This window comes from Cynocephalus volans, chromosome 3 (genome assembly GCF_027409185.1).
Source record: "Cynocephalus volans isolate mCynVol1 chromosome 3, mCynVol1.pri, whole genome shotgun sequence".
NCBI lineage: Eukaryota > Metazoa > Chordata > Mammalia > Dermoptera > Cynocephalidae > Cynocephalus > Cynocephalus volans.
This window is the reverse complement of record NC_084462.1, coordinates 126,198,760-126,226,081: the sequence shown is the minus strand read 5'-3', so window position 1 is coordinate 126,226,081 and position 27,322 is coordinate 126,198,760.

The following is a 27,322-nucleotide window of genomic DNA, read 5'->3' as shown; positions in this document are numbered from 1 at the left end:
CATTTATTTAATTCTGGCTACCAGCATTAAATTCAAAGGAAGGATGTCTATTTTCTCACTTCAGCAGTAGTTTCAAAAATAGCTCTTCGATTATTAAGAATATCTAGTAGTCTATTATTTGCATTCAGTTTTACATAGTTACCTAAAAGAACAATGTTTCAAATACTAAAACGATATAGTTAAACTATGAACAGGTTATACACTGCCATAAAAAAAATCCAACAAAGCAATGAAATCACATTTACAATTCTTAAACAAATAATTCTTAATAATAGTATTTGTGTGATTACACAGTACATGCACTTGCTAAGCATGTTAACTTGCAAAAATAAACATTTCAGTTAAAGACATAATATAAGATAGAAATAGTATGAAAGTTAATTCTGTTTAGGTACTAATCCCTCACGTCCTGTCCCTTTGAATACTTTGCTTTAATATTTTATTAAAATATTCATTTGGTTTAAACTCATTGGAATTGTTCATTCAACCCACATTCCTATCAAACTGTTTTAAGAAAATCATTGTCCATCACATAAATTAAAGTATTTTTAAATGGGGAAAATAGCAAGTTTATCTTTTTTTTCAAAGAAATATTTTCATGCACTTATCTTGAGATCCACATGGAAATACTAGGTTCTCCCTCTTCTCTTGCACAAAAAAAGGATGACTAAAATATTGCTCATATTTCTATAGTTAGTTCACGCTGCATTCTGTGTGCTGCAAAATATATGGGAATATTTTTTAGCCATATCATATGCCAATTGACACCTCGTTGCTCAGAGGCTATCAGACTCATGATGTACCCCTAAAATGAAAAGAGACACATTTTCAATTGTTTATTTTATTTTAGATTATTTCCTTTTCTTTTTTTCTTATTTTTGGACAGCACATTAGTAGATAATCTTAGTATGTAACCAGTCATTAGAGCACATTAATTTTTATTTTTTAAAAAGAATTGAAGCTTTTAGTAGAAAATAACCCCTTTTAATGGTATCAAACAAAAGAAAGAGAAACACTTCTGTTCACTAGGAAAAACAAAATGCATCAGTACTATCAATTCTTTCCTGGAAAGAAAGAAAACCAAAGATAAGACTGAAATAGAAGGTATTTTATTTTTTCTCTATGGCAGTAAAAGGTGTATTTGTATTTTGACCTGTGTTTTCAAAATGGGTAGAATATACTTACACTAAATGAAGAAGAGATGGCATCCTCACTTTGGAACAACTCCAGGTTTTCATATATTTGAAGATGATTCAAGTTTCCACTAATTCTTCTAACTCAGGAGTGCATGAGATTAAATTATTAAATAGTATACAGTTTCTATGTTTTTTTTAATGGGAAAAAAATCTGTTAAGATGGGGATGTAGCTGACTTTTAAGAAAAATTCTTTTTTGAGCAGTATTTTGAGAAAATACAGAAGTAACATTTTTGGAATGGTATTTACAGAGCTTCAGGTATAAATTATCGATAATTTTAGTTAGACTTCTCTCTTCTTCCTTATTTCTTCTCCACCTGATTATGTGTCTCTGTCTGTCTCCATGTAGCTCCTATAATTTTTACCTATTAAAAACTGTCACTATGTAATTTCATATAAAATAATTCGTAAATGCATTATTATAGTTTTGAATTGAAGTGTGTAACATTATAAAATGCCCCTTTCCATTTCTAATTTATGATGGTGAAACCTGATGTCTGTTTCTGGCTCTAAATGTCATTTGATGCTAGGATAGGCCTTCAGGAGCTTTACTCTCGGGGACTTGATACGATATGTAGTTACTTTTTTTCAGCTGTAAGAAATCGGGACCCTGCTTTTTGCTATTCTTTCAATCACACTCCAATGATCCAATGGTGTTTCCTTCTGCAGTGTCACATTTTTCAGCCAGGCTTGTCAAATATTTTTTAGAAGAAATGTTCGGTTTTCTGAGAGTAATTGAAAACTTCAAAGCACATATTTTCAGATGCTGAAAGAATCATCTCCTGCATCTACAGCAGGCAGAAGTTATAATTCAACACTTTGAAGACTGATTTACTACAGCTGACCTTTTTAACTTACTTTTCTTTGAGTAATATCTAAAGTATAATGAGCACGTTTATTTCACATTTATTTCAAGTCTTCACTTTTACAAAAAGTCTTTAAACAATGCTGAGCAAATATACCTCAATATAATACACTATTTTTATCCCCAGTATTATTTGAAGCAGAAAGACTCTTTAAATTATTAATTTCATCTACAAAAATAAACCAATTAATTTTTCTGTTAGTAAATATATTTCGTACCTAAGGCACAAACTAAAAATAAAAATCAAAATCATTTAATGTGCATATCTTGCTGTAAATTGGCAAGTTCCCTCACTTCCTCAGAAGCCTAAGTACTTAATCTCAATTATAAGCCCTTTTCCTGTTTGTTCTCATTTGTCTTTTAATATAAGTTTTCTAGTGTGTCTTTTTATTTTTATATAATACCTCTCTGGGACATCATTAAAAAAATAAATGAGGCAGATATTAACTTTGTGAAACTATAAAACTGACCATTCAATTATATTTCAATAGTTAAGTTATATTCTTCTTATCTCAATCACAAATATATGTATGTATTTGTATTCATATATATGAGTATTATATAATATATAAAATATATTCGTGTATATAAAAATAGTATAATGAATGTTAAATATATATTAGATAATGTGCACACCATCTAATGTATATTTAGCATTCTTTTATTTCTGCATGATTCTGAGCAAAATTTGTTGATACTTAGGTGACTGCAGAGGAACGCCAAGATAGAAGTTTCAGGAGAGATATTGAGAGGTTTTCCTTCTCTCTTCTCAAAACCATTCCATTCCATTTTAAAGAACTGTAAAAACACTCCCCCTTTTTCCTCCAGAGAATTAGTTAGCACTAGACAGCAAAGGTCTTTCTCTTTTTCCTAAAGGAAGTAGGGGTAGCTGTGCAAACTGCCCTTTTTAAAGTCAGTATTGATACTTCTGGGTTTGACTACTGTGGTGCAAATCTCTCTTTTGCACATTTTAGGTGACATGTGCCTTTATCAATTTGCTACATGGAGTAAAATGTCATGGGAAATTGGCACTATTACTGCTGAGGGTAAATAATTAGTCTGATTTCTGATTCAGTTATCTTGTATTTCATGTCATGATAAGGTATATAAATATAGACATTAAAAACATCAAATTCTGGGCAAAGAATCTGAAAAGACATTTCTCAAAAGAAGATATACAAATGGTTAACAGGTATATGAAAAATGCTCAAAATCAGTAGTCATCAGAGAAACTCAAATTAAAACAATGAAATGTTATCACACACCTGTTAGAATAGCTATTGTTAAGAAGAGGAAAGATAAGTGTTGGAGAGGATATGGATAAAAAAGAACCCATGAACACTGCTGATGGGAATGTAAATTAGTACAGCCCTTATGGAAAACAATATTAAAATTCCTCAAAATATTAAAAATAGAACTACCATTTGTCCCAACAATCCCACCAGTGTATATATATCCAAAATAAATGACATCAGTATGTCAAAGAAATATCTGTACTCCCATCTTCATCACAGCATTATTCACAATAGCCAAGAAATGAAAGAAAATTAAGTGTCCGTCAACAGATGAATAGATAAGGAAAATGTGATATATATATATACACAACGGAATATTATTCAGCCTTTAAAAAGAAGGAAATCTTGTCACTTATGACAACATGGATAATCCCAGAGGACATTAAGTGAAATAAGCCAGGCACAGAAAGACAAATACCACATGATCTCACTTACGAGTATATGTGGGATATAAATAAAAATTAACTCATAGTAGTGAGTAGAATGTTGGTTACCAGGGACTGGGGAGTTGGCGAGTTGGGGGTAGGGAGATTTTGGTCAGTGATACAAAATATGAGTTAGATAGGAGGAATAACTTCAAGAGATCTATTGTACAACATGGTCACTATAGTTAATAACAATATGCTGTATTCTTGAAAATTGCTGAGAGCAGATTTTAAGTGTTCTCATCACAAAAAAATGATGAATATGTGAAGTAGTGCATATGTGAAGTAGCTCACTTTAGCCATTCTACAATATATACAAATTTCAAAACCACATGTTGTACATGGTAAATATAAATAATTTTTATTTGTCAATTAAAAATAAATGTTCAAAAAAAGAAAAAGATCAACTTCTGAAAAAATTTAGTTTATATATAAAATTTAGATTTATCTACATTATAATGAAATAACCTTTAATTATAAAGGACTTATAATAAAGTAAGGAATGTATATACAGTCATGTGTTGCTTAATGACACGATACCTTCTGAGAAATGCGTCATTAGGCAATTGCATCATTATGCAAAAGTGTATTAGGAAAGGGAACAGCAATGAATTTTCCTATCATCTACACTGGCCACTAGTTGCATGAATATGAGTTTTCTAATTATGTTACTAAGTCTTTCGGTTCCTCACTTTCCTCATCTGTTAAGTGGGTATTAGAATAATATCACCCCCACCAAGTTACAAAAATTAAATGACAGGTAGAGATTGTGCCTGGCACTCAGTAAGCACTCAGTGAGTGTTGACTAGCTGTTAATTATTATTTTGCTAATAATAATTATTTAGCTAATTCTAGAGAATTCTAGAGTAGACAATAACCTTTCCACTTGGGGTCAAACCTAATTTGTCAAATGCCTGACTTTCTATCTTAAAGGTCTCTGATACCTATAAGAGGGTCACCCTGAAGGTAAGCTAGGCACATCACCTCAGCATATTTTTGCAGTAGGTTTTTTACACCAGCATTACCACAAACACATGAGTAATGCCTGTGGTGGGAAGTTACCATGGCTACAACATGACTAGATGATAAAAATCTTCACTTCCATTATAACTGTATGGGATCACAGTTGTATATATAGACCATTATTGACTAACATGTTATTAAGTAGTACATGAGTATATTGCTATATTTTGTCACACTAAACTCCATAATTAGAAGCATAGCTTTTACAACTAATGCTAATTTATACAATTATTTATGTTGGGGACCATTTATTCATCTCACATGCTTTCTATGTAATATTTTCCTACATAATTTTAAATGTAAAAAACACAGTATTGAATAGTAAAGTAGTATTTTAAAGATTTTTTTAATTAAAATCTAGAAAGTACTATATATTTTCCTCATTAAAGAAAGCATAACTGAGTTCTATACTGTCAATCTTTGTTGGGATACTTCAGACAGTAGAAGTGGGGAAACAAAAACCAGTGGATCAGTGCCTTTGCACAAGGCACCAGAAGACGGAGTGACTTCATATTTTCTCTACAAAATTCTAGGAAGTCTTTGAAGGAGTCTGTCAGTAGAGGATTTTCTGGAAGAGCTTTAGAAAGTTTAGAATATTTCTTCTGCTCTGGTCCCTCTTTCTTCCCCTTCTGATATTCCAATTACATGTATTTTGCACCGTTTGAGGTTGTCCAACAGTGCTTGGGTGTTCTCTTCGGATTTTTTTCATTCTTTTTTTCTATTAGCATTCACTTTGGGAAATTTCTATTGATCTTTTGGCTGATTTTTCCTTGTCTGTGTCTCATGAGCCCATCAAAAGTATTCTTCATTTCTGTTACAGTGCTTTTGATTTCTAGCCTTTGCTTTGATTTTGTTTTTAAAAAGATTTTAATTTTTTAACTAGGTTTAGGTTCACAGCAGTTAAGAGGAAGGTACAGAGACTCCCTATATACCTGCTGCCTCTCAGACATGCACAGTCTCCCCCATTACCAACATCACCCACCAGAGTGGTACACTTTTTACAATTCATGAACCTACATTACCCATCATAATCATCCAATATCCATAGATTATATTAGGGTTTACTCTTCATGTTGTATCTACCATAGGTTTGGACAAATGTGTAATGACATACTTGATAGTATTTATTTATTTATTTATTTATTTAATTGAAACATAATTAATTATAAATATCTGTGGGGTATAGAGTTGAATATAAATACCTGTGTGCAATATGAGATGCTCAAATTAGGATAATTATTATATTCAACATTCCACAATATAATCATTTTTGTGGCCCTTTACCAAAGACACAATATGTTCTGAGAAATGCATCATTAGGCAATTTTGTCATTATAAAAAAGTGTGTTATGAAAGGGAAAAGAAATGAATTTTCCTATCATCTACACTGGCCACTAGTTGCATGAGTATGACTTTTCTAATTATGTTACTAAGTCTCTCTGTGCCTCACTTTCCTCATCTGTTGAGTGGGTATTAGAATAATATTACCTCCACCAATTTACAAAAATCAAATAACAGGTAGAGATTGTGCCTGGCACTCAGTAAGAAATCAGTGAGTGTTAACTAACCGTTAATTATTATTTCTTTTTAAAATTTATTGGTTTATTTTTTTAGTTACCACTTATGAGTGAGGAATGTGGTATTTCTCTTTCCATGCCTGGCTTATCTCATTTAACATAATTATCTTTAAGTTCATCCGTGTTGCAGGATTTCATTCTTTTTGTAAGGCAGAGTAGTATTCCAGTGTGTAAATACAGTGCATTTTCCTTATGCAGTCACCTTTTGATGGACATTTAGGTTGATTTCTACTCTTGGTTACTATAAGCAGAGCTGCAGTAAACATAGAAGTGCAGGTATCCCTTTGGCATGATGATTTCCACTTCTTTTAAACCAGCCTTGCATATGAGATAAAGCCCGCTTGACTGTAGCATATAATTCTTTCTCTTTGTATACAATGTTATATTTGATTTGGTAATATCTTGCTGAAGATTTTTGCAACTTTGTTCATGAAATATATAGGTCTGAAGTTCACTTTTCTTGTATTATTTTCCTTTTGTTGTGGTATTAACATAAGGCTAACCTCATAAAATGAGTCTGAAAGTAATTACTCTGTGTGTATCTTCTAAAAGATATTGTAGAAATTTGGTGTAATTTCTTCACTAAATGTTTCAGAGAATTAACTAGCAAACCCATCTGGGCGTAGTTGTTTCTCTTTTGGAAGAATTTTTTTTTTTTTTTTAACTTTTGGACATTTTCTTAAAATGTAGTTGTTGAATTGAAACATAATTGATTATACATATTTATGGGATACGGAGATGACTACTAGTATTTATGTTTGGTACGTGATGATCAAATCAATATTTTTAGCATGTTCATCATCACAAACTGAAATTATTCTTTGTGTCCCTTACCTAATTTCTCCCTAACCCTCCTCCCTGTCTCCCTTTTCCATGTCTAGTAACTATAGATCAGTTCTCTCCTTGTGAAAGTTCAATGTATTATTGTGGTCTTTCCTTCTGTCTTTTTTTCTTTCTTTCCTTCCCTCCTTCCTTCCTTCTTTCTTCCTGTCTTTCTTCTTTCATTCATTCATTCTTTCTTTCTTTCTTAGCACCCACTTATAAGTGAGGACATGCAGTATTTCTCCTTCTGTGCCTGGATTATTTCACTTAACATGTTTTCTCCAAACTCGTCCCTGTTGTTGTGAATGGCAGAATTTCATTCTTTTTTGTGGCAGAGTAATATTCCATTGTGCATATATACTACATTTTCCTTATCCAGCCATCTGTTTATGGACATTTATGTTGGTTCCATATCTTGACTGCTGTAAATAAAGCTGCAATGAACATAGGATTATGGGTATCCTTTCGACTTGAAGATTTCCATTCCTCTGGCCATATACCCAGAAGTGGGATTTCTAAATCGCATGGTAGTTCTATCTGTAGTTGTTTGAGAAACCCCATATTGTTTTCCATAATGACTGTACTAATTTACATATCCTTCAACAGTATAGAGGAGTTCCCTTTTCTCCACATTCTCACCAGCATTTGTTATTCTCAGTCTTTTTGATAACAGCCAGTCTAGCTGGAGTGAGATGATATTTCAATGTGGTTTTGATTTGCAGTTAAATTTCCCTGAGGATTAGTGTTGTTGAGCATTTCCATACACCTGTTGGCCATTTGCATTTTTTCATTTGAAAAATGTCTATTCAGCTCCTTTGCCCATTTTTAATTGTATTATTATTATTATTTACTGTGAAGTTGTTTGAGATTCTTGTATATTCTGGATATTAATCCCTTTTGGATATATAATTTGAAAATATTTTCTCTCATCCTGTGGGTTGTCTTTTCACTCTGTTGATTGTTTCCTTTGCTGTGCAGAAGCTTTTTAGTTTGATATAATTCCATTTGTTTATTTTGTAGTCATTATTGCTTGTGCTTTTGGGGTTCTGTTCATAAAGTCTTCTCCTGGTCCTGTGCCGTGAAGTGTTTCCCCTATGTTTTCTTCTAGAAGTTTTATAGTTTTAGGTCTTATTTTTAAGTCTTTAATTCATTTTGAGTTGATTTTAATATATGGAAAGTGATATGGGTCAAGTTTTCTTCTTCTACACATGGATATCCAGTTTGCCCAGCACCATTTACTGAAGAAGCTGTCCATTCCTCAATATGTGTTCTTGGTGACTTTGTTGAAGATCAGCTCGCTGTTAAGTACCAGGAATGATTTCTGTATTCTCTATTCTGTTCCAACAGTCAATATATCTGTTTTTATAAACCAGTACCATTTTGTTTGGGTTACTACAGCTTTGTGGTATAGTCAGGTAGTATAATACCTCCAGTTTGTTTGTTCATTTGATTATTTATTTTGCTCAGGATTACTTTGGCTATTCAGGGTCTATTGTTTTTCCATGGGAATTTTAGGATTCTTTTGTCTATTTTAGAGAATGTCATTGGTATTTTGATGGGGATTGCATTGATCTGTAGGTTGCTTTGGGTTGTATGGATATTTGCACAACTTTAATACTTCCAGTCCATGAACATGGAATGTCTTTCCATCATTTGGTGTCCTCTTTAATTTCTTTCAACAGTGTTTTGTAGTTCTCATTGTAGCGATCATTCACCTCTTTGGTTAAATTTATTCCTAGGCATTTTATTCTTTTGGTAGCTATTGTAAATTGGCTTGCTTTCTTGATTTCTTTTTCTTCTTGTTCGTTGTTGGGGTGTAAGAACACTACTGATTTTTGAGTATTGATTTTGTATCCTGCAAATTTAATGAATTTGCTTATAAGCTTTAGGAGTTTTTTTATAGAAGTTATGTGTTTTTCTATACATAGGCTCATGTCACTTGTGAACAGTGACAATTTGACTTTGTCTTTTCCAGTTTAGATTCTCTTTATTTCTTTCTCTTGCCTGATTGCTCTGGTTAATACTTCCAATACTGTGTTGAATATGAGTGGTGAGAGTGGGCATCCTTGACTTGTTTTTTTTCTTAAAGGAAAAGTTTTCATCTTTTCCCCATTCAGGATGATGTTGGTAGTGTTTGTCATATAGCATTTTTATTGTGTTGAGATACTTTTCTTCTATAACTAATTTGTTGAGGGTCTTAATTATGAAGGGATGCTGAATTTTGTCCAATGCTTTTTCTACGTCTATTGCAATAATAATATGGTTTTTTTTCCTTGCTTGTGTTGATGTGGTGTATCACATTTATTAATTTATATATCTTGAAGTGTCCTTGCATCCCTAGGGAGAATCCCACTTGATCAGGCTGTATAAACTTTTTGATGTGCTGTTGTATTCTTTTTGCTACTATTTGTTGAGGATTTTGCACCTATGTTCATCAGGGATATTGGCATGTAGTTTTCTGTTTTTTGCTGAAACTTTGTCTGATTTTGGTATCGGTGTTATGCTAGACTCATAGAATGAATTTGAGAGAATGGCCTCTGTTTAAATATTTTTGAATAGTTTGAAAATGATTATTAATTTTTCTTTAAATGTTTGGTGGAATTCAGCAGTGAAGTCATCTGGTCCTGTGTTTTCTTTTTTGGGAGACGGCTGATTACTGTGTCTTTAAAGATTTGGTAGAATTCAGCAGTAAACCCATCTTGTTCTGGGCTTTTCTTTGTTGGTAGGTTGCTGATTTCTGTTTCAATCTCACTGCTTGTTGTCGTTCAATTCAGGTTTCCTATTTCGTTCTTTGTTCTGTCTTGGCAGTTTGTATGTGTCCAGTAATTTATTCATTTCCTCCAGGTTTTCAATTTGTTGGCATATAGTTGTTTATAATAGTCTCTAATGATTTTTATATTTTTGTTGAATCAGTTATAATGTTTCCTTTTACATTTCTGAATTTTTTTATTTGGGTCTTCTCTCTTTTTTTTTGTTAGTCTAGCTAATGGTTTGTCAATTTTGTTTATCTTCAAAAAAAAACTAAACAACTTTTTGTTTCATTGATCTTTTGTATTGTTTTTTGTGTCTGTATATAATTTAGTTCTACTCTAATCTTAATTATTTATTTCCATCTACTAACTTTGGGATTGGATCATTCTTGTTTTTCTAGTTCTTTTACTTGTGGAGTTGTTTTCTTGAAATATTTCAATTTTTTCATGTAAACATTTATTGTAATAAAATTCCTTCTTAGAACTGCTTCTGTAGTATCCCGCAGGTTTTAATATGATGTGTCTTTATTTTCATTGTGTTCTAGAAAGTTTTTGATTTCCTGTTTAATTTCTTCTTGGACCTGTAGATCGTTCAGGAGCCTGTTGTTTAATTTCCATGTAATTGTATAGAGTCCTGAGATTCACTTGTTATTAATTTCTAGTTTTAATCCATTATGGTATGCAAAGACAGTTGAAATGAGTTCGATTTTTTTTAAATATGTGGAGACTTGTTGTCCTAACATGTTATTCTAAAGAATGTTCCATGTGCTGTTGTGAAGAATGTATATTCTTTAGTTGGTGGATGAAGTGTTCTGTAGCTATATGCCAGGTTCAATTGGTCTGTTTCAAGTTAATGATTTTTCCACTTATTCCAAAACTTTATTTACTTAATTTTTGGTTTAGTATATTGCGTTATTGTTTCAAACTCTTTTCCTCTGTCAGTGTCAGGGCCCTTTTCTACATAACTTTGAAGTTACTTCTCCTAGAAGCTGAATATATTTCCTCATTACATTTATTTAAAGCTTGGGCATGTGCTTTACTTTGGCCAATAGAATATCAACAGAAGTTACTGTGTGGATTATGAGCATAGGCCTTGAGACCTCATACATATCCATTTGTCTCTTTGGGACCTTCTGAATTCCATCATGAGAAGAACTTGTCCTCATTCTAAGGAAATGAGGACATATGAGGCTGAAATAAACCCAATTCCCAGCTTAAAACTGAGAAGAGCTCAATCTAGTCAAGATCATCTGAACCAGAGTTGAAGAACAGATGAATAAAGGAAATAAATAACTTTGTCTTAATTTGTGGAAATTTTGAGGTTGTTAGTTAAGCAATACTACTGTAGCAATAGTTGAGACAAAAAAAATAATACCTAGAAGTGAGGTAATCCTGGAAGAATTATAATATAAAAAAATTAAATTTGTAGCAGTTACTTTAGGACCAGGAACAGTAATTTACTAGTCTAAGAATTTGGAAAAGTGCATGTTATGTGGAAATTATTATGGGTGGCTGGAATACATGATGATCTCTATTATGTAGCATTAAATATTTGGCAAAACTGTCACCTGTGATAACTTGGAATGTAGAAAATACAGCTAATTAACTTGTCAAGAGGGGTGAAGAGATTTTCAGGCAGAATGTTAAACATATAATTCATATAATTTGACTGTTGCCAGTAGCACTTGACAAGGAACTGCAAGAAACAGATGAGGTAAAGAACAAAAATTAGCCAGTTTGCAAATAAAATTTAGAAGGAATAAAGAGTACATAGAGCATGATTGAGCAGGTAGGCCTCGCCACCGCCAGACTCCATTCCCAGCCTGGCCGAATGCATGCTGACCAGAGAGGTGCCCTGCTGGAGAGACCCAACATCTGCAGAGACCACATGCCCCACAGTGCCAGTGCATGACCAAGGAGCTAGGCCTTACCACTCCCAGACTCCATCCCCAGCCCAGCAGAGTGTGTGCTAATCAGAGAGGCACCTCCCTGGAGAGGCCCAAAACCCAAGGTGCTAGTGGGTGACCGAGCAGACACTGAGGCAGCAGTACCAATTGGAAACCCCAGCAGCATCCTAGCCAGACAATAGTGTCGGACCAGTGGACCATGAAATCCCTTGCCACAATGACTAAACATCAAAGGAAAGACACCAGAAATATGAAAAATCAAGAAAATACACTACCAAAGGGTAATAACTCTCAATCTCTAGATCCTATAGAACAAGAAGCCCTTGAAATGTCTGACAAGGAATTTCGAGTGATAATTCTAAAGAAACTAAATAGGATACAAGAAAACTCAGCTAGACAACACAATGAAAGAAGGAAAAATACACAGGACCTGAAAGAAGAAATGTACAGCAAATCAATGCTCTGAAAAAGAATGTGGCAGAGCTTGCCAAGCTGAAGAATTCATTCAACGAAATAAAAAACACAACAGAGAGTTTAACAAACAGGCTTGCAGAAGCAGAAGAGAGAACTTCTGAACTTGAAGATGGGCTATATGAAATAACACAGGCAAACAAAAAAAAATAATTAAAAACATTGAAGAAAATCTAAGAGACATCAGACAACCTTAAGCACTCAAATATCCGAGTCATGGGTATTCCAGAAGGGGAAGAAAAAGGAGATTGCATTGAAAACATACTCAACAAAATAGTGGCAGAAAACTTCCCCGGTATAGGAAAAGCCACATATATTCAGATTCAGGAAGCTCCAAGATCCCCAACTGTATTCAACCCAAAAAGGTCTTCTACAAGACATGTTATAGTCAAATTGGCAAAACTCAGAGACAAAGAGAGAATCTTAAAAGCTGCAAGAGAGAAGCTTCAAATCACCTATAAGGGAGCCCCAATTAGACTAAACATCAAATGAAAGATACGAGAAATATGAAATATCAAGAAAGTACAACACCAAAGGATAATAACTCTCAAGATCTAGATCCTATAGAACAAGAAGCCCTTGAAATGTCTGACAAGGAATTTCGAGTGATATTTCTAAGGAAACTAAATGAGATACAAGAAAACACAGCTAGACAACATGACGAAATGAGTACCTGGAAGAAGAAATGTACAAGGAAATCAATGCCCTGAAAAAGAATTTAGCAGAGCTTGCTGAGCTGAAGAATTCATTCAACCAAATAAAAAACACAACAGAGAGTTTAACCAGCAGGCTTGCAGAAGCAGAAGAGAGAATTTCTGACCTTGAAGATGGGCTGCTTGAAATAAAACAGGCAGACAAAAAAAAAAGAAAAAAGAATTAAAAACATTTAAGAGAGATATCAGACAACATTAAGCACTCAAATATCTGAGTCAAGGGTATTACAGAAAGCGAGGAAAACAGAGATTGCATTGAAAACATATTCAACAAAATAGTGGCACAAAACTTCCCAGGAATAGGAAAAGACACATATATTCAGATTCAGGAAGCTCATAGATCCCGAAATGTATTCAACCCAAAAAGATCTTCTCCAAGACATGTTACAGTCAAATTGGAAAAACTCAAAGAGAAAGAGAGAATCTTAAAAGCTGCAACAGTGAAGCTTCAAATTGCCTAGAAGGGATCCCCAATCAGACTAACATTAGACTTTTCATCACAAACCCTAAAAGCCAGAGAGGAATGGGATGATATATTCCAAATACTAACTGACAGAGATTGCCAGCCAAGAATACTCTACCCCGCAAGGCTATCCTTCCAAAATGAAGGGCAAATAGTATATTTCTCAGACAAACAAAAACTGCAGGAGTTCACTACCACAGAACCACCCTTACAAGAAATTCTAAGGGAGAACTGGGTTTGGTACCTGAAAAATAACTAATACTGCCATAAAAACTGAAGAAAAATCAAAACCCACTAGTAAAATTAAAATGGCAGCAATGAAGGGAAAACAACAAAAAAAGTTTATCTACAACCCAAGGAACCAAAAAATACAGAAAATAAACAGTAAATCAGAAAGAAAGGAACAAAAGACACTTAAGACATCCAAACAAAAATCAATAAAATGCTAGAAGTAAATCAACACCTTTCAATAGCAATTCTTAATGTAAAAGGATTAAATTCCCCAATCAAAAGACACAGACTGGCTGGCTGGATTAAAAAGGAGGACCCAACTATATACTGCCTTCAAGAGACCCACCTCACCTATAAAGACTCACATAGACTAACAGTGAAAGAATGGAAAAAGATTTACCATGCAAACAGAAATGAAAAACGAGCTGGAGAAGCTATTCTTATATCTGATAAAATAGACTTAAACAAAAACCATAAAAAGAGATAATGAGGGCCACTACATAATGATCAAAGGATTGATCCATCAAGAAGACATAACAATCATAAATATATATGCACCCAGTGTCAGACCAGCAAGATTTATAAAGCAAACCATTAAACCTAAAGAAGGAAATAGACACTAATACCATCATAGCAGGGGACCTGAACACCCCACTATCAATACTGGACAGATCATCTAGGCAAAGAATCAAAAGAGAAAAACAAGATCTAAACAACATTCTAGACCAATTGGACTTGGCAGATATTTACAGAACATTCCATCCTACAACCTCAGCATATTCATTCTTCTCATGAGCACATGGATCATTCTCCATGATAGAACACATGCTAGGTCACAAATCAAGTCTCAAAAATTCAAAAAAATTGGTATTATCCCATGTATTTTTTCAGACCACAATGGATTAAATTTAGAAATCAATAAAAAACAAAATTCTGGAAGCTATACAAACACATGGAAATTAAACAGCAGTCTACTTAATGACATATGGGTCTGAGAAGAAATGAAAAAGGAAATCCAAAAATTTATTGAAACTCATGAAAACAATGATACATCATACCAAAACCAGTGGCATACTGCAAAAGCAGTACTAAGGGGGAAATTTATAGCATTTAATGCTTACTTCAGAAGAATGGAAAGATGGCAATTGAACAACCTAATACTTCACCTTAAAGAACTAGAAAAACAAGAACATTCCAAACCCAAAGTTATCAGACGGAAAGAAATCATTAAGATCAGAGCAGAACTTAATGAAATTGAAACCCCCCAAATGATACAAAATATCAATGAACTAAAAAGTTGTTTATTATTTTTTAATTTTATTTTATTTTGTCAATATACAACGTGGTTGATTATTGTGGCACATTACCAAAACCTCCCTCCCTCCTCCCTCTCCCCCTCCCTCCCAACAATGTCCTTTCTGTTTGCTTGTCCTACCAACTTCAAGGAATTGTAATTGTTGTGTCTTCTTCTCTCCCACCACCCCCTGGGTTGTTTGTGAACTTATTTATTTATTTTTAGCTCCCACAAATAAGTGAGAACATGTGATATTTCTCTTTCTGTCCCTGACTAGTTTCACTTAATCTAATTCTCTCTCAATCCATTCATGTCATTGCAAATGGCAGTATTTCATTCTTTTTTTAAAGCAGAATAGTATTCTGCTGTATAGATATACCACATGTTCCATATCCACTCATCTGATGATGGACATTTGGGCTTGTTCCAACTCTTAGCTATTGTAAAGAGTGCTGTAATGAATATTGGAGAGCTGGTATACCTTCGACTTGATGATTTCCATTCATCCGGGTATATTCCCAGCAGTGGGACAGCTGGGTGATAGGGTAGATCTATCTGCAATGGTTTGAGGAACCTGCATACCATTTTCCATAGAGGCTGCACCATTTTTCAGTCCCACCAGCAATGTATGAGAGTTCCTTTTCCTCTGCAACCTCTCCAGAATTTATCATTCACAGTCTTTTGGATATTAGCCATCCTAACTGGGGTGAGATGGTTTCTCAGTGTGGTTTTGATTTGCATTTCCCAAATGCTGAGTGATGTTGAGCATTTTTTCATATGTCTGTTGGCCATTCATATATCTTCCTTTGAGAAAGGCCTATTTAGCTGTTTTGCCCATTTTTAAATTGGGTGACTTGTTTTTTTGTTGTAAAGTTGTCTCAATTCCTTGTATATTCTGGATACTAATCCTTTGTCAGAAGTATATTTTGCAAATATTTTCTCTCACTCTGTTAGTTGCCTTTTAACCCTGTTAATTATATCTTTTGCTGTGAAGAAGATTTTTAGTTTGATATAATCCCATTTATTTATTTTTCCTTTGGTTGCGCATGCTTTTGGGGTATTCATGAGGTCTGTGTCCAGTTCTACCTCCAAGTGTTTCTCCTAAGTTTTCTTTAAGAAGTTTTATTATTTCAGTGTGTATATTTAATTTTTTAATCCATTTTGAGTTGATTTTGGTATATGGTGAGAGGTATGGGTCTAGTTTCACTCTCCTGCATATGGATATCCAGTTATCCCAGCACCATGTGCTGAAGAGGCAGTCTCTTCCCCAGTGGATAGGCTTGATGCCTTTGTCAAAGATCAGATGGCTCTAGGTTTGTGGGTTGATTTCTGGATTCTCTATTCTATTCCATTGATCAGTGTGTCTGTTTTTATGCCAGTACCATGCTGTTTTGGTTATTATAGCTTTGTAGTATAGTTTAAAGTCAGGTAGTGTTAGGCCTCCAGCTTTATTTTATTTATTTATTTATTTTTGCTCAGAATTGCTTTGGCTATGCGTGGTCTTTTGTTATTCCATCTAAATGTATGGAAAGTATTTTCATTTCTGAGAGAAATGTCATTGGAATTTTGATGGGCATTGCATTGAATTTGTATATCACTTTGGGTGGTATGGACATTTGCACAATGTTGATTCTTCCAATCCAAGAGCATGGGATATCTTTCCATCTTCTTCTGGCCTTCTTTAATTTCTCTCAGCAGTGGTTCACAGTTCTCATTATAGAGATTTTTCACCTCCTTGGTTAACTCAATTCCTAAGTATTTTATTTTTTTGGTGGCTATTGGAAATGGGCAGGCTTTCTTGATTTCTCTTTCTGAATGTTCAGTATTGGAGAATAGAAATGCTACTGAATTTTGTGTGTTGATTTTTTATCCTGCTACTTTGCCGAAGTCATTTATCAACTACAAGAGTTTTTTGGTAGAGGCTTTAGGCTGTTTAATATATAGGATCATGACATCTGCAAACAGGAACAGTTTGACTTCATCTTTTCCAATCTGGATGCCCTTTATTTCCTTCTCTTCTTTGTTTGCTCTGGCTAGTACTTCCATCACTATGTTGAATAGGAGTGGTGAGAGTGGGCATCCTTGTCTAGTTCCTGTTCTTAAAGGAAAAGCTTTCAGCTTTTCCCCATTCCGGATGATATTGGCAGTAGGTTTATCATATATGGCTTGAATTATGTTGAGATACTTTCCATCTATACTTAACTTATAGAGAGTCTTTGTCATGAATGAGTGTTGAGTTTTATCAAATGCTTTTCCAGCATACATAGAGATGATCACATGGTCCTTGTGTTTGATTTTATTGATATGGTGTATCACATTTATTGATTTTCGTATGTTGCACCAACCTTGCATCCCTGGATGAATCCCATTTGATCATGGTGTATAATTTTGCATATATGTTGCTGCATTCTGTTACCTAGTATTTTACTGAGGATTTTTGCATCTATATTCATCAAGGATATTGGCCTGATCTTTACCTGGTTTTGTTATCAGGGTGATGTTTGCTTCACAGAATGAGTTTGGGAGAATTGCCTCCGTTTCAGTCCTTTGGAATAGGTTGTAGAGAATTGATGTCAGTTCCCCTTTGAATGTTAGAATTCTGCTGTGAATCCATCTGGTCCTTGGATTTTCTTTATTGGGAGTCTTCTGATAACAGCGTCAATCTCTTTTATTGTTATTGTTCTCTTCAGATTTTCTACATCTTCTTGGCTCAGTTTTGGTAGCTTGTGTATTTCCAGAAATTTATCTATTTCCTCCAGATTTTCAAATTTGGTGGCATATAGTTGTTTATAGTAGTCTGAAACAATTCCTGATATTTCAGATGTATCAGTGGTAATATCACCTTTTTCATTTCTAATTTTTGTTATTTGGATCTTCTCTCTTCTTTTTTTAGGTAGCCATGCTAATGGTTTGTCAATTTTATTTATCTTTTCAAAAAACCAACTTTTTGATTCATTGATCTTTTGTATTGTTTTTTGGGTTTCAATTTCATTAAGTTCTGCTCTGATCTTAATGATTTCTTTCCGTCAGCATTCAGGAAATGCAAATCAAAACCACACTGAGAAACCATCTCACCCCAGTTAGGATGGCTAATATTGAAATGACCGTGAATTATAATTGCTGGCGAGGTTGCAGAGAAAAAGGAACTCCCATATATTGTTGGTGGGACTGCAAAATGGTGTAGCCTCTATGGAAAATGGTATGGAGGTTCCTCAAACAATTGCAGATAGATCTACCATATGACCCAGCTATCTCACTGCTAGGAATATACCCAGACGAATGGAAATCATCAAGTTGAAGGTATACTTGTTCTCCAATGTTCATTGCATTACTATTTACAATAGCTAAGAGTTGGAACCAGCCCAAATGTCCATGATCAGATGAGAGGATATGCAAAATGTGGTATATCTACTCAATGGAATACTACTGTGCTATAAAAAAGAAATGAAATTGTACCATTTGTAACATCATGGATGTACCTAGAGAGTAGTATATTAAGTGAAACGATCAGGCACAGAAAGAGAATTATCATATGTTCTTACTTATTTGTGGGAGCTAAAATAAATCACTAAATACACAAATAACTCAGGGTGGGGGAGGGAAGAAAACACAACAATTACAATTCCTTGAAGTTGATGCAACAAACGAATAGATATGAGGTTATTGGGAGGGAGGGGGGTGAGGGAGGAGGGAGGGAGGTTTTAGTAATGGGCCACAGTAATCAACCACGTTGTATATTGACAAAATAAAATTAAATTAAAAGAAAAGAGCACCTAGAAACTGCAATGGAAAGTTAATTTGTTTCTCACCAGATCAATACTCTGATGGTCTTTGGGATGAGGGAAGGGGTGCTCTAGGGCTCTATCATTAAGAGATGTTCTCAGTATAAATGGGTAAAGACTAAATTAAGTGTTGGCTATAAACCTCTTTGTTAATTCCTCTGAGAAAATGCAGGTGGTGTCTAGAAGAACATTTAGCTAAATACTGTCTAGAAAAATAAAGAAATGGTTGCACGAAGTCATTACTTGTCCAAAATATCCACAAATAAATATATAGAGAAAGGCACCTAGATAAGTATTGTGCATATAGCTTTGAGACATGGAGTTAACTGGATCTCAGACATTAAAAAATAATAATTATAAATGAAACTTTTTACATTGGTACTACCTGAATGGGAAAATATATATATATATATATATATATCATTGTTCGAGATATAAAGAGACCTTTGGGGCCCCACCCTTTTTACAGGAAGGCAACATGCAGACACAAATTTGCTCAGCTGTCCAAAAAAATAGACTTCTCCTATAAGCCAAGGATGGTGGAAAAGGAAAACTTGATGAATATAAGATCTATGGGAAAAATGAAGTGGGGAGCTACTCGCATGGAGATAGAACCGGTCTATTGCTATATCCAGTTTAGGAGTAATTTAAGAATTACTGCTGACCAATGACTACTACATGGTTCTCTTTCTTTCTTTCTTTTTTTTTTTTTTCTTTTTTTTTTTAATTAGAGTGTTTATTACAGTTATCATAGCCCTGCTACAGAATTGTCTTTTGGGTATGTATATGACAGAAAACTTGTCTTTATCATACCTAAATCTCCATATTAAGAAATCTCATCAACACCTGCTATAGGTCACAATATTCTTGACTTAAAGAACTTTACATTGATTTCATGAGACTTCTGGGGATTTAAGGATGGGTTTGAGTGTATTTTGATTCTGGTAGGTGTTTTAGTCTGTTTTCTGTTGCTATAACAGAATTACCTAAGACTGGGTAACTTACAAAGAACAGAGGTTTATTTGGCTTACGATTCTGGGACAGCTGTATCTGGCAGGGCCCTCAGGCTGCTTATACTCATGGCAGAAAGTGGCAGGCAGCTGGTGGGTACAAGCAGATCACATGGCGAGAGGAAGCAAAAGAGAGAGAGAAGAGAGAAGGTGCCAGGGTCTTTTAAGCAATGAGCTTTCACAGGCACTAATAGAGCGAGAAATCACTCATTACCACCCTTACCCCAGGGAGAGCATTAATCCATTCATGAAAGATTCGCCCCCATGACTCAATCAGTTTCCAACACTGCCACATTGGAGATAAAATTTCCGCATGAGTTTTGGAGGGGACAACACATCCAAACTCCATCAGTAGGTATGGTAGTGAGTATAACCAAGCCTGTGGACTGTGGTAGGTGGCATTGCTTTCACAATTCTTTGTCTTCCCTAAATCCATGTTGTTGGCCACTTGACTTCACAGTACCTCACATAGAGTACAAATGGAGTATCCTTCTACACTCATTGATATCAGGCTTACTATGTGAATTTCTTAAGCCAACATAAACTTGGTGGAAGTGGCAGATTGTAGTATTTGAGCCTAGGCATTAATAGTCATCTTTGGGTCTCTGCTTGATCCTCTGGTAATTTTTTCCTCTACCAAGAGAAAAACTTCTTCTGGGTAGATAATGTTTGGTTAGTTTGTTTGCTTTTGTTTTTTGTTTTTAAGTCCTGAGCTCTAGAATCAAAACATATATAGAGTTGTCCTATCCAGTCCTCAGACTGAATTGCCTTTTCCCCTGCTGAGGTGCAAATAAATGAACACAAAGAAAATTATTATCGTGGTATGCTACTGGGTTTGGGGGTGGTTTGTAACCCAGTATTACTGTAGATTTAAATTGTATACTTCAAACTGTTTATAAGAAATGGTAAAACTTATGGACGACATTACTTTTTTCCAGAGTAACAATCCTCTGGTAGGCTATAAAAGTGGGAGCAGACCACCATAATCTAATTAGTAATGAGCTGCCTGATGATGTCCTCAATCTTCGTAACTCTCTGAGTGCCTTTGGTTTGCTCTAACTTTTCCAGAGGAATAAACCTAGAGCCTGGACTGTATCATAGGTCTGCTTCAGCTTTCTGGATTCCTAAACTGAAATTTTTGTCTCCATAGTAACATAATAGAGCAGAAATTCTACTTTTCAGTGTCATTTTTGCTTGACTTCTTACACTGATATCTTATGTGTTTTATGAATTCAGGAAATGCTTTAAGGGAATACTGAGCTTTATGTTTATTTCTCAGTACTTTCATCTTTTTGGAAACACTGACCCTCAAGTGCTGGCAGCACTGTAGGCCACAAACTCCAATGTTCATCTTCCCCACTCCCTAACCTCATGAGATTGTTAAAAGCTCTAATGCTTCTCTTTCCTTAGCAGTAGTCTTCTTGACTGGCTACTACAATCAGCATATTGCTGTCCCATTTAATACCACAAAGGAGAAAAGTAACAGCTCAGAATATCAGTTTACCTAGCGGAAGTTTGATTCTCTTCAGGATCTCCACCCTTGAAGTCCTGCCTAAGTCAGCAGATCTTTTGTGCTTTGCATTCGATATTTTGATATTTCATTCAGTTTTTCTAGTTGTTCTCAGTAACAGCACTGGTCTGGGGAACGCTATTCTATCAAAGCCAAAGCTAATATCCTAAAATATTACCTTCTGGTTTTATATGTTTATTATTTCCTTATACTTTCTCAAAGTTTTCATAAGGAAATTGTACTTTTAATTAGAAACATACTAAGTAATCATTTATTCGCATATCTAATTAAGTGATTTGGATAAATAGTGCTTATATTAAAGTTAGTGCTCTGGGGAATTTGGTTACACCACATTTGAATGTTTAAGAGTAGTTATACGGTTTGTTTATCTATCATCAGCTCCTATTTCCAAGAGCTGGCTTGTCACTTTCACATAATCAAAATTTGCAATATAAACTGAGTTCCAATCTTAACGGATGTTATGTATTCCCACTCATTTTAAAACATATTTGTGCCCATGTATTTTCTTTTCAATACAAAATATACTATAATATCAAAAAATGAGTACAATAAAGCCCATTAATTGACAAAAAGCTAAATTCTGCTCTATTATATCATGTTGAAAGTTTAGAAATGTTTGAAAGTTATTAATTTTTTAAAGGAAATGAAAATATGTCGAGAGTTTTGCATAGCAATGAAGTTCTTTTGCCGTCTTTCTATGGCACGAAAAAATGGTATAACAGATAATAATTTACATTCTTCCTTCAAACAATATGGATTGCTTATTCTATAAAGAATACTGATGGGTGTATTTATTGAATGTGGTTCTACATGCTGCTGTTTAACAGGCCAGAGTTTTCTGTACTGCATTCTTCAGCATTATGTGCATAATACGATTTCATTACAGAAATCTCTGCACCCACACTGCAAAGTGTTATGTTATTATAATGTTCGATTTAAGTTTAATTTAATGAGAAACTGCTTTCCCAATTTAACTTTCTTTTCAAATCTAATTTAGTTTTCTGGAATAGGATTAATGCAGAATCTGTTTTCATTACAAATGGTGAAATTATTTTATTTTATTATTCAGCATGTTTGATATCTTTTAAAATTTTTATTCAAAAGAATTCATAATACATCCTTAAAACCATGGCATCAAATATTACTTGACTATCTAATGCTATGTTTTATTCAAGCTATTATTGAAAAATATGTTCTGAAGCTAATAAATATGCACTTAAAATTGAAAGTTTAAGGGAACTTATATGTAACGGCTGAAATGTCATCATAGCTATCTCTTGGTTACTTATAGGCATAGAAAGGACATTGACAACTGATTTTATATGTAATTGTGCTCATTCATATATTTATTGAAACAACTATCAAGCACCCTCCAGGTGCAAGGGTAGTTGCAAGTATGAGAAGAATGCATATAAAAAGAAATCACGTCTACACTGAGCTTACAATCTAGAACTTCTAACTGAAAAAAAGCATATAAAGTACTCTAATACTTTTTCTTTTTTTTCTTCCCATTTTACTAATAATATACCTATTAATAATCATTACACATTAATGTTCATCATTCAGATTATTCTATTTATTTTCTAAATTCTAATGACACTCTGGAGAAAACATAAATCTCTTAACTTCCAAAATCAATCAGCCTAAAATGTGTACATTTTATTCTCCTAAACCTGCAAGTAATACTCTATATACTCTTCCATTAACATCTTCCCTTGTTTATTTGCAAGCAAAGAGATAGTAATGTGATTTCAATACTGTTAAAGTCTTATTCGTGGGAGGTTACATACATTTAAGAATTGCCCTCAAATATGCACAAGATATTAGGACTTTTAATAGTGTTTGCATATATGCTCAAAAGTTGTAGTTTTGGAGGAATGATATCAGGAGGGCAAAACATGAAGCCCTGGATGTTCCTTCCTTCCATGGACACATCAATTTAAAAAAAAATAAAGGAACAAAAACCCTTTGTGAAAAATAGAGAAACTAGCAGTAGGCTACTTACTGCACCCCGGGTGAGCATGAAACCAGCTACATCAAGGCTGGTATAAAAATTCAAAACACTCTCTTGTCGTAATCCCTACCCCTGACACAATGCCATACAACTGAGAGAAAACCCCTACCTCCCAGCTTCACACTGGGAAGGGAAAGAGTTGGACTACACATCTGTATTAGTCCATTTCTGCTGCTTATAACAAAATACCTGGAACTTGGTAATTTTTAAGAAATCAAAATTTATTGCTTACAGATTCTGAAACTGGGAAGTCCAAAGTCCAGGGAACAGATCTGGTGAGAGCCTTGGTGGTGGTGTTGGTGATAGCAGAGTATCACATTGTGAAAAATGGTGGAGCAGAGAGAGACTAACTTCCTCATTCTCTCTCATTTTAAAGACCTACAAACCATTCCCCTTACCACAATTTTTAATCCACTCACTATGGAAAGGTCCTATAATCTAATCACCTCTTCAAGGCTCCACCTTTCAATTATCATAAAAGGACTTCCCACTCTCAGCAGTTACAATGAGAAGTAAGCTTCTAATATACGGACTTTGGGGGATACAATTCAATCAAATCACATTAACAACTAATATTCAAACTTTTCTGGAGGCTGCCCAAGGAACTAGCTTCTGTCTCACCTGTTTCAGGGCACTGATGGAACCCAGCGTACTCTGGATCCCTGAGGATCACCGAGAACAAAGATTTATGTTTGACCTAGTATGCAAGAAGTTATCATACTCCTTCCTCCCAGCTTAGCACAAAGTGAGCAGGGGAAAAAAAATCCTAGATCTCAGTTTCTCCCTAGGGAGTGAAAAATATGCTGGACCACATATTCAGCATTTCAACTTTTGTTGGGCTGCTCAAAGAATTGGCTTCTCTCTTGCTTGTCTCAGAGCACTAATGAGGCTTAGTATACCTACACTCTTGATGGTTTCTAAATATAAAGACAGTGTTTTAGATTAGCATAAAAATTTAAGAGGCTCTGAGAATCCCTAAAGGGGCTAATTGGTGAGGGTATTCTGTATGAGGCCATTCTATGAAGACTGAGAGATAATGTACAGATACCAACAAAAGGGTCAAGGAAGATAAAGAAATAAAGACATATGTATTAAACAAAGGAATAAGATTAATCTCTAGAAACTGATTCTAATAAAATGGAGATATGTGATTTATCTTACAGAGTTCAAAATAACCATCATAAAGACGCTTATGAGGTCAGAAGAACAATGCGTGAACAATGTGAAAACTTCAATAGAGAGATAGAAAACATTAAAAGTAGAAAGCAAATTTTAGAGCTGGAGAGGATAATAAATGATCTAAAGTAATCACTAGAGGGGTTCACAGCAGATTAAATCAAACAGAAGGAGAATCATTGGATTTGAGCACAGATCATTGCGAATTACCTGGTGAGAGGAGGAAAAATTTACAAAAAGAATGAAAAAGAGCAAAGAAAGCTTAAGGGACATACCATATACAATCAAGTAGAACAATACATTCAGTGAAGAAGAGAAAAAGGAATAGAAAAATTCAAAGGAATAATGGCCAGAAAGTTCTCAATACTGAGAAGGGAATGGACATCAAGACAGGGAAGAACAACTGGATCCTAAATAAGGTGAACCCAAAGAAATTCACAAGAAGCAACATTTTAATCAAATTATCAGAGATCAAAGAAAAAGAGAAGTTTAAAAGCAGCAAGAGAAAAGCAATTTGTTACTTATAAGAAAATCCCAATAAGACTATAAATGAATTTATCAGCAGACTTTACATGCCGCACGGAGTGGGATAATATATTCAAAGTCCTGAACAACAAAATAAAAAGAACCCTGACAAGCAAGATCACTATGCTTGAAAAAAGTGTCCTTCAACAATCAAGGAGATATAAAGACTCTCAGACAAACAAAAGCTGAAGTTGTGAAAATACATCACCATTAGACTTTTTTTGTTGTTAACAAGAAATTTTAAAAGAAGTTCTTTGAGTTAAAAGAAAGGATGTTAAACAGCAATACAAAAACATGTATACTATAACACTTACTGGTAAAGAGAAACATATACATAAATACAGAAGGCTATAACACATCATTTTGGTGGGTAAATCACTTTTAATTCTAGTATAAACATTAACCAATGAAATAATTTTTAAAAAACTATAACTAAAAAGTATGTAAATCAATACACAGTATGAGAAGATGTAAATTTTCACATCAAAAATGTAAAGTGTTTGAGGGCCAAATAAAAGTGTAAAGTTATTATATATTATATGTGATTAAAGTTATTACCAGCTTAAAATAGAATATGAGAAGTTTTTGCAAATGGCATGAACCACAACAAAGGATCCCTATAGTATTAAAAAGAATAAACAGAAAAGAATCAAACTATATCACTACAAAAATCAACAAATCACAAAAGAAAACAGGTAAGGGAGAGAGGACCAAAATAATTTCAAAACAGACAGAAAACAATTAACAAAATGGCAATAGTGACTTCCTTCTTATCAATATTTACTTTAAATATAAATATATTAAGCTCATCCTTCAAAAACATTGTGTGGTTGAATAGATAGAAAATAAGATCCAATTATATGCTGACTACAAGATACTCACTGTAGCTTTAAGGACACACATAGGCTGAAAAGGAAGAGGTGGAAAAAGGTATTCTATTCAAATAGCAACCAAAAGAGAGCAGGGGTGGTTATACTTACATCAGACAAAGTCAAAAAATAGCTACAAGAGACAAAGAAAGTCATTGTATGATGATGAAAGGTTCAATTCAACAGGTAAATAAAATATTAATGTATATGCCCACTCTTGTCACTTCTATTCAACATAGTACTGGAAGTCCTAACCAGAGCACTTAGAAAAGAAAAATTTTAAAAAGACATCCAAATTGGAAAGGAAGAAGTAAAATTGTCTCTGTTTGCAGATAGTATATGTAGAAAAGCATAAATATGCCACACACACAGATCATTCTCCAGGATATGCCACATATTAGGCTACAAATAGTCTCAACAAATTTACAAAGACTGAGATCATATGAAGTATATTTTCAGACCACAGTGGAATAAAATTAGAAATCAACAAAAAACAAAACTTTGGAAACTATACAAATTTATGGAAATTAAATAACATGCTACTGAATGAACAATGGGACAAAGAAGAAATAAAGCAGGAAATGAAAAATTCCCTGAAACAAATAAAAATGCAGGTACAACTTACCAAAACTTATGGGAAACTGCAAAAGCAGTACTAAGAGAGAAGTTTATTGCATAAGTGCTTGCATCAGAAGAATAGAACAACTTCAAACAGATAAGCTGACATTAAATATAAAAAAAAACTAGAAAAACAAGAACAATCTAATCCCCAAACTAGTAAACAGAAAGAGATAATTAAGATCAGCGTAGAATTAAATGAAATAGAGACCAAAATAACAACACAGACAAATCAATTAACAAAAAATCAGGTTTTTTTTAGAGAATAAACAAAATAGACAAGCCATTGATCAGACTAACTAAAAAAGAAAGACCAAAATAACACAAATTAGAAATGAAACAGGAGACATTAAACCCAATACCACAGATATACAAAGAATCATTAGAAACTATTATGAACAACTACATGCCAACAAACTTGAAAACCTGGAGGAAATGGATAAATTTCTTGAAACATACAAATTACCAAGAATGAACCAAGAAGAAATAAAACCTGAAGAGACTAATAACAAGCTATGAAATTGATGCAGTAATCATCAGTGTCCCAAAAAGAAAATCCCAGGACCAGATGGCTTTGCTGCTGCATTCTACCAAACTTTCAACTAAGAATTAACACCAATCCTTTCAAACTATTTCAAAAAATTGAAACAGAGCACATTCTCCCAAAATCCATCTGTGAGGCCAACATCACCCTGATGCTAAATATCCTTGATGAACATAGACACAAAAATCCTCAACAAGGTATTAGCAAAAAGAATACAACAGC